At 44.3% G+C, this 9,108-nt stretch overlaps 1 pseudogene; it reads left to right on the top strand.

Moving 5' to 3' along the window:
• Window positions 1-718: 718 nt before the first annotated feature.
• Window positions 719-8,876, top strand: LOC123191959 (probable inactive receptor kinase At2g26730; annotated as a pseudogene).
• Window positions 8,877-9,108: the final 232 nt, after the last annotated feature.

Genomic DNA, 9,108 nt, shown 5'->3' with positions numbered 1-9,108 from the left:
GGGGCACGGCGGCATCGACGCCCGTGAGAGGGGAGGGGGCACACCCCGGAGCCGCGTGCCTACGCCTGCCAATGTTTCCACAACCGTAGGAGGGCCCACCGCAACACTTGGCGGCATTGCTACCCCCCACAGGTACCCGGCCCGTCCCGTCTAACCTCTCCATGATACGACGGAAGAAGGCCCGTGTGGGGGGCAATCGATATATGTTTTCTGTACATTTAAGTTAATGAAATTAGTATTGGAAAAAAAATAAGAGAAAATACAAAAAATATAAAAATATTATTAGAAATCTATGCCTACGGCCTAGCCGTCGGCATAGCTACAGCCACGGAACGGTAGAGCCCTGGATCGATGACATGGCGTAGGGCGGGGATCAATGACATGGCAAAAACGTGGGCCAGGCCTATGCCGACGGCCTAGCCGTGGGCATAGAAATGCCACCCCACGGGACCGGCGAACGACGCGGATCGATGACGTGGCGGCGCGGTGGATCGATGACGTCGGCGTAGCTATGCCGACGGCCACCGTTAGCCCGTCAGCGTAGCCTGACGCCGTCAAACTGCCGTCGCCGCACGGGTAGACGGGCCATGTGATATGCCGACGGCCTGCTCTATGCCGACGTCCCGCGTCGGTATATTCGGAGAAACGCCGACGGCTTATCTATGCCGACGGCCCCCGTCGGCATAGATGGTTATACGCCGACGGCCTTTCTACGCCGATGGCTTTAGTTGTGCCGTCGGGGTAAGACCATATATGCCGACGGGGGCTATCGGCATAGATATGCCCGTCAGCAACTGCCTAAATTCTGGTAGTACATGGTGATCTGTGCGACCACTAACAAAAGAAGGCTCAGCTGATTGTGTCATGTTACGGCGTCCACTCTAAAGTGGTACGTTTGGTTCTACCATACTCATCTCCGTCTTGTTTTTTTTCCCGAGATATTATCAATGTGGATTTAAACTCTTCACTTGTTTAGTCGATCCCAGCCTTTTTCTTCATGTTCAATTCAAAACATTGTTTCACTTTCTCTGCAAGGAAGCAATTATGTAGAGTTAGTGAATTACCCAGATCGTACCATGAAGCTGTTATTCAAAATTCACAGCAGAACTGAACAATAAATATTAATTATACACACCTACGCTGTACTTCCTCTAGCGATGCAGTCCATGAACAAACACAAATGATTCTCTGCAGTGTTGTGTAAACATCTGAAACAGTAAAATAGACATCTAGATTGGTCATCTTCAGCAGCTAGGGCCTCTATAGACAACATCCATATATGTTGCCCAATGGGCATCTGAAATCCCTACTAATTAATTGATGATTAATCCAAGGAAATTAAGCACTCCTACGTACTTTATTTATTTGTTTCCTCATTTATATGATGGTTAAATTTGACGAACACCAGCAGAAGTGTTTTATAGGTCAAATTGTCTTCGAACGTCGAATAAGTTCCCTGCTACTTTCAAAGATGGCAGAAAATATAGTAACACAGCTCTTACCGGAAGAGCATAGATCGAAATGGACTGCACGTAGCAATCATAATCTGAAATATTTTACAGAAGATGAGATACGAAGATTTACCAACAACTATGAAACTGTACTCGGTAAAGGTGGCTTTGGAGAAGTTTATAAAGGAGTCCTTGAGGACAAAAGTATGGTTGCAGTCAAGAAGTTTATCTTCAACGCAAAAGAAGATTTTGCCAAAGAGTTGAGCGTTCACAGTGAGATCAATCACAAGAATGTCGTCAGATTAGTCGGCTGCTGTATAGATGAAAATGCCCTAATGGTCGTCATGGAGTATATTCCTAAAGGAAATCTGAGTAACATCCTTCACCAGGATAGTACTTCCATCTCTTTGGATACACGGCTGAGAATTGCCATTGAATGTGCAGAAGCGTTGGGCTATATGCATTCACACATGTATACTCAGGTCATTCATGGTGATATCAAGCCTGCTAATATACTTCTGGATGATGAACTCCAAGCAAAAATATCAGACTTCGTATTGAATCTCATACAAAAATCATGCAGATTTGAGTGAGCTAGGTTGAAGAACGGAGAGAGAGAGGCAGAGGCGATGGATGGGGAATTTTCTGGATCTCATCTCGATCCATCTCTCTATTCTCTATCTATATTATTTGTACATTTTACACTTCAGCCCTCTTACAGACATATAAATTCCAACTCACACCAACACTCCTCCTCAAGATGGGGCAAACACATCAGATAGACCCATCTTGCTACAAAAGATAGAGAACAAATTTCTGGTAGACCTTTTGTTAGAACATCTACTACCTGATTTGCTGAAGTCACATATGGCATACAAACCACTCCTCTATCCAGTTTCTCTTTGATGAAATGACGGTCAACTTCAACATGTTTAGTACGATCGTGTTGCACTGGATTATTCGCAATATCAATTGCTGCTTTGTTGTCACAGTAAAGCATCAAAGGCTTACTCTGACATAACCTTAGTTCAGTTAGAAGAATCTGCAGCCATAATAGCTCACATAGGCCATGTGCCATGGATCTAAACTCAGCCTCGGCAGTTGACCTAGCTACCACATTTTGTTTTTTACTTCGCCAAGAGACTAAATTTCCCCCAACAAATACACAATAACCAGAAGTTGATCGCCGGTCATCTAGAGAACCAGCCCAGTCCGCATCTGTATAACACTCAACTTGTAAATTCCCTTGCTTTGTGTAGAGAAGACCTTTTCCTGGGCACCCTTTAAGGTACCGTAGGATTCTATTAACAGCATCCAGATGAGCCGTTCTTGGGTTATGCATGAATTGACTCACAACGCTTACGGCAAATGCAATATCGGGACGAGTGTGGGAAAGATAAATCAACTTACCCACAAGTCTCTGATAGCGTTCTCTATTAACCGGATTCCCTAAATCACTACTTAATTTGTGATTCTGTTCAATGGGAGTAGTAGCCGGTTTTGAACCATACATGCCAGTTTCTTTGAGCAGGTCTAAGATGTACTTTGTGTCAGAAATATACCTTTTGGACCATGCAAGACTTCTATGCCAAGGAAGTACCTCAAGTGTCCTAGATCCTTCACTTCAAATTCTTGTGCGAGATGATGCTTCAGGCCAACAATTTCCTCGGTATCATTGCTTGTCATCACAATATCATCAACATAAACTATCAGGATTGCTACCTTGTTATTAGCATGTTTATAGAATAATGTGTGGTCAGCGTTGCTCTGTCGATAGCCTCTTTTCAACATAGCTTGTATAAAATGATCAAACCACGCCCTTGGTGATTGTTTTAACCCATACAAGGAACGATGTAGGCGTAATACTTTTCTTGTATTACGGCTGGAATCAAAACCTGGTGGAATTTGCATATACACCTCTTCATGAAGATCTCCATGAAGAAATGCATTTTTTACGTCCATCTGGTAGATGCTCCAATCAAAATTAACCGCACAAGATATGAGAGTCCTCACAGAGTTCATCTTTGCCACAGGTGCAAAGGTTTCATCATAGTCTATACCATAAGTCTGTGTGTACCCCTTAGCTACAAGGCGTGCTTTATATCTGTCTATCTTACCCTCTGGCGTGTGCTTAATAGTAAACACCCATTTGCATCCCACCGGTTGCTTGCCTAGAGGTAGATCCACGAGCTCCCAAGTTTTATTTTTTTCCAATGCTCTCATCTCATCCAGCATTGCATCCTTCCACTTGGGGTCTTTCAAGGCAACTTTCCAGTCTTTTGGTATGGAAGTAAGATCTAGAGAAGCAATAAAAGATTGGAGGGACGGACTACAATATTTGTAGGAGATGTAATTGGCTATATCATGTTTGTAGTCTTTAAGATATCCTGGTGCATTTCGGGTTCTAGTTGGTCTTCGTAAGGCAATAGGTAAAGTGTCTACAGGAGTAGAAGGTTGGTTATCACTCTGCCCTGATGTACTCGTAGGAGTTACGGAATCAGAAGGGATAGTATTGGTACCTGGGTCCTCACGCATTTGAGACTCCTCATCTTGAGATGGAAATGATAAGTGTCCTATGCCATCATCCTTGTCTCCATGACAAGAGTTATCATCACTAACACCATCATTTTCCTCCCCCTGATTTCGAGTGCTATTAGTAGACAGAGGATCACCAGAAGTGGGAGCAAGAACAAGGACAGGCCCTTCATTTACCCTTTCTTGCTGCTCATCAGGTGGTGACAATGAAATACCAGACCCAACATTTGATTCATAATATGGTTCATTTTCACGGAAAGTTACATCCATGCTCACAAAAAAAACGATGCTCTGAAGGGCACCAACATCTATAGCCCTTTATTAAGGGAGAATAACCCATAAACACACATTTAAGAGCACGAGGATCTAGTTTCCGTACCGAATTTCTATAGTCATGCACAAAACAAACACTCCCAAAGACTTTTGGAGGAACCACAAATTCATTAGAATTTAAAAGGCATTCAGCAGGAGTTTTGTAACCTAAAACACGAAGAGGCATGCGATTTATCAAGTAAGTTGCAGTTTTAATTGCCTCGCCCCAAAGGAATTTGGGCACATTCATTGTAAACATCAATGAACGTGCAACTTCGAGCAAATGCCTATTTTTACGTTCAGCAACACCATTTTGCTCTGGTGTATTAACACATGACGTCTGATGTTCAATGCCATTCAAAGCAAGAAACAATTCAAACTCATGATTGACATATTCTGTACCGTTGTCCGTACGTAGAATTTTAACAGTAGCTGCATGCTGATTTTTAATAAGGGTACACAAGTCTTTGAAAACAGATAATACATCACTCTTATGCTTCAGAAGATAGAGCCAAGTGTACCGACTAAAGCAATCAATAAAGGTGACAAACCACCGGTGCCCAGAAACTGAGTGAACCTCACAGGGTCCCCAAACATCGGAGTGAATTCTTTCAAATGGTTTTTCACTTCTAAGACCAATACTAGGATAAGAGCCCCTAGTATGTTTAGCTAGCTCACAAGCATCACATACCAGAGCCTCTTTAGGACATAACTTAAATAAAGCAGGATAAACACGGGATAAAACAGCAAAAGAAGGATGCCCAAGCCTGCGGTGATGCAACAATAACTCTTGACAGGAAGACAAACATGATACAAAAGCCACTTCATCAGTTCCATCATCAAGATAATAAAGTCCTTCATGCTCGGTCCCAGTCCCCAATTGTCTCCCAGTCCCTAGCTCCTGAAAAGCACAACATGTAGGATCAAACCAGCTTCTACAACCATGAGATTTATTCATAGAGCTAACAGATAATAGGTTCACTAAGAACTTGGGAACGTGTAGAACATGAGGTAAAGACAATGATTTGGTGCACCGGATGGATCCTCGTCCTGCAATAGATGCCATGGATCCATCCGCTACACGAACCTTGTCTTTACCTGAACAAGGTGTATAAGATACAAATAGGTTCGAATCCCCTGTCATATGATTTGTAGCTCCTGTATCAATAATCCAAGGTTTTGATTTGGTGGTAGTGTTCGCTTGATAAAGGTTCATACCTTGGTGAGAAGTGGCAATTAGATTGGAATCAACCTTAGAGGTGCCTTGCGAGGAAGATGAGCTTTCTGAGAGTTTAAGCTTGGAGTTGAACTCCTCAAGAGCTCGTACATCTACCACTGGTGGCCCCCGTAGAGACGTGGTGTGGTTAGCTTGCCTTCTATTCACACATTGAACTCCCCCTGTCCGAGGTTTTCCTTTTTCCCACCAAGATGGATATCCATGCAGCTCAAAACATCCATCCTTTGTGTGTCCTTTTCTTTTACAATGATCACAAAGCAACTTGTTTTTGTGTATCTTGCCAAAGGGCCTGGGAGTACGGCGGTATTGCATAGATAAAGCCGCATGGTCATCTGCACATTTTAGATCATCCTCCTTAGGTTGAGCCAACCGAGTTTCTTCCTCAAGCACACTGGAAATAATATCATCGAGACTTGGCCATTCTGGTTGAGAGAATATAAGTTGTCGCCGAAGGTTAAGCTCCTGGTTTAGTCCATCTAGAAATAGCTTGGCCACAATCGTCTCAAACCATTTGTGATGAATGGCTAGATCTCTCTTGTCAACTGCTTGAAAAGGATGATAGTAGTGCAGGTCCCTGTACAACCGTTTCAATTCACCAGCATACTCTGGTACAGACTTTGTGCCCTGATTTAGATGAGTTAATTCCTCCATAATGCGGGTTGCCTGCATTTTGTTTGATTTCCCAGCGAATTGGTTCTCCAAGGCGGTCCACACTTCAGACACGGATGACATTATTTCGACCTGTTGTCGCACAATTGGATCCATGCTTCCCAACAGCCATACTAGAACTCTATCATTGATCTGTCTTGTGTGAGTATCACCACTTTTCTGCTTTTCTTCATCATCAACAAGCAGGTACTCATAGCCATGGGAACTCAGTATCAATTGAGCATGGCGTGTCCAACTGACATAGTTGCCAGGACCTGACAACCTCACTGAATTTGGTTCCAGGGCATACTTAATTGTCTCTGGGACTGCTTTAAGATGCTGCTGCTCAAGCAATTTACTGAAAATTTCATACATTTTTTCTATACTTGCATCCCCTGACTTGTCTTTAGATTGTTCTGACATTTCCAATGCAAAAGCACACCCCAAGCACACTCAACAATTGTAAGATTCACCACGCAAGGTGCTACTTGCTGTAGTACACGAGCCTGATTTAACTTGACCTCTCCACTGCTTGTAATGGAGATCTCACGCAGGAGAATAGCAGCCAAAAAACAAACTTGGAGATGAACTAGCTATTGGCGTGATAGGTACCAGGAAGAACGATGGCACTTTGGGGATGAAATTGACTTTGCCGCAAACCACTCACCAACCCGAAGCAGCGCTGCAGACCTATGGCCGGGTCGGACGACGGACTGCAGCAGGGATGAAGACGGGGATTCGGAGAGACCACACCACAACACACGACTGCAGCGACCGCAAGCTCCAGAGTACGGCGACATAGCACCTCGTCGGCGGCCAATCTTCGCTCAAAATTTCGGGTGGAACACGCAGGAACGAACCTGCTCTGATACCATATTGAATCTCATACGAAAATCATGCAGATTTGAGTGAGCTAGGTTGAAGAACGGAGAGAGGGAGGCAGAGGCGATGGATGGGGAATTTTTTGGATCTCATCTCGATCCATCTCTCTATTCTCTATCTATATTATTTGTACATTTTACACTTCAGCCCTCTTACAGATATATAAATTCCAACTCACACCAACACTTCGGAATATCAAGACTAGTCAACACTGAAAATAGTCTATATACTCTAAATGTGATGGGAAGTATAGGATACATGGACCCTCTGATTACTTAGAATGGTCGCCTCACAGCAAAGGGTGATGTTTATAGTTTTGGAGTTGTGCTCCTGGAATTGATAACCAGAGAAAAAGCAATACCACAAGAAGGGGGCATTGGCTTGGTTCAAAGTTTTATTCGATCTCTTCCAAAAGGGTTTGGGAAGGAGATGTTTGATCCTGAAATTGCAACATCAAGAAACATTAAGACTATCCAAGAGATTGCTAAGTTGGCAGGTAAATGCTTGAAGATGGAACTCGACAAACGTCCTGACATGTTAGAAGTTGCAGATTGTCTTCGCAAACTTAGAAAAGACCAACGTCAGGTACAAGAAAGATTAGCTCTGTTTTCTTGGGGAAGGAAAAGTAAACAAGCTCCAGCCAAAACAACATCTCTGGAAAGCACTGGCGGTAGCCAAAACATGAGAACTGTAGCTCCAGCAGAGACGGCACCGTCACAAGAAAGCAATGGCAGTAACCCAAAATTGGGAATTGTGGCTCTGGCCAAAGCGGCACTATCACAGAAAAGCAGTGGTAGTTCTCGCCATAATGGGGGAACTAATATCATCACGCTGACAGTGGCAGGCCCATCATTTCACTTGGAAGAGCTGCTTCGAGCATCGACTGAAGTTCTGGGCAAGGGTACAGTAGGGATAACATACAAAGTGACGCTTGAGAGTGGATATGAGCTTGTGGTCAAGTGGCTGAAGGCTGTGGACTTGCCAAAGGCGGACTTTGAGCAGCGTGTCATGCTGATTGGTGCCATCCAGAGCAAACACATTGTGCCACTGCGGTGGTATTACTACAGCGGGGATGAGAGGTTGCTAGTGTATGATGTCATCCCCATGGGTAGCCTAGCAAAAGTGCTCCACGGTAATATACACTATAACACTGTACAATGCTAACTTATGCTTGATTTCTAATGTTTTTGAAGCATCACTAATTCATGGTGTGTAAATCTAGGTGACGGAGTCTTCGGCTCATCTCTGCTGGACTGGGAGCAGCGGTCAGCCATCTCACTTGCTGCTGCGCGCGGTGTGGCGCTATCCATTTAGCTGGACCATCTAGCTGCCATGGCAACATCAAGTCTTCTAACATCCTGTTCACCAGCAACCACGAAGCATGTGTCTCGGAGCATGGCCTAATGACACTTGGCGTGTATTCCAATGCCCCCGGCTACATGGTGCCTGAGGTCACTGGCGATAGACAGGTCTCCCAGAAAGCCGATGTGTACAGCTTCGGCATCCTACTGCTGGAGCTTCTCACCCGCAAGGATCCGACAAAGAGCACACAGAATGAGGAGGGGTTAGATTTGGCACAGTGGGTGTCGTCCGTTCTACGTGAGGAGTGGACGATGGAGGTGTTCGACGTGGAGCTCCTAGGACAGGAGCAGAGGGACGAGGAAGAGGAGTGCATGATGCAACTTCTGCAGCTCGCGCTAAACTGTTGCAGTCAAGATGCCAACTCGAGGCCTACAATGCCTGATGTCATGCAGCTGATCGAGGCAATCCACAAAGTCCTGAATCCTGACCAAGAAATTTGCACATCATAGTGAGTGAAAGTTGCTTGGTCACAGTTGCATTCAAATGCCAATATATTTTCGGGACCCCCTTTCAGCTGGTTATCCTGGAGAACTGCTATCCTGAAGAAGAATGTTTTCATTGCAAGTTTGTAACGAATCACCTGCCCTACATGTCATTGGCACATAAACTCTGCACTATTTCAAAATGAGACGTTGGGTTCATGATTCTACCAGCTAAGCTGCAATGTTTAGATATACGACC

Source organism: Triticum aestivum, chromosome 2A (assembly GCF_018294505.1).
Source record: "Triticum aestivum cultivar Chinese Spring chromosome 2A, IWGSC CS RefSeq v2.1, whole genome shotgun sequence".
NCBI lineage: Eukaryota > Viridiplantae > Streptophyta > Magnoliopsida > Poales > Poaceae > Triticum > Triticum aestivum.
This window is presented reverse-complemented; position numbering and strand designations above follow the sequence as displayed.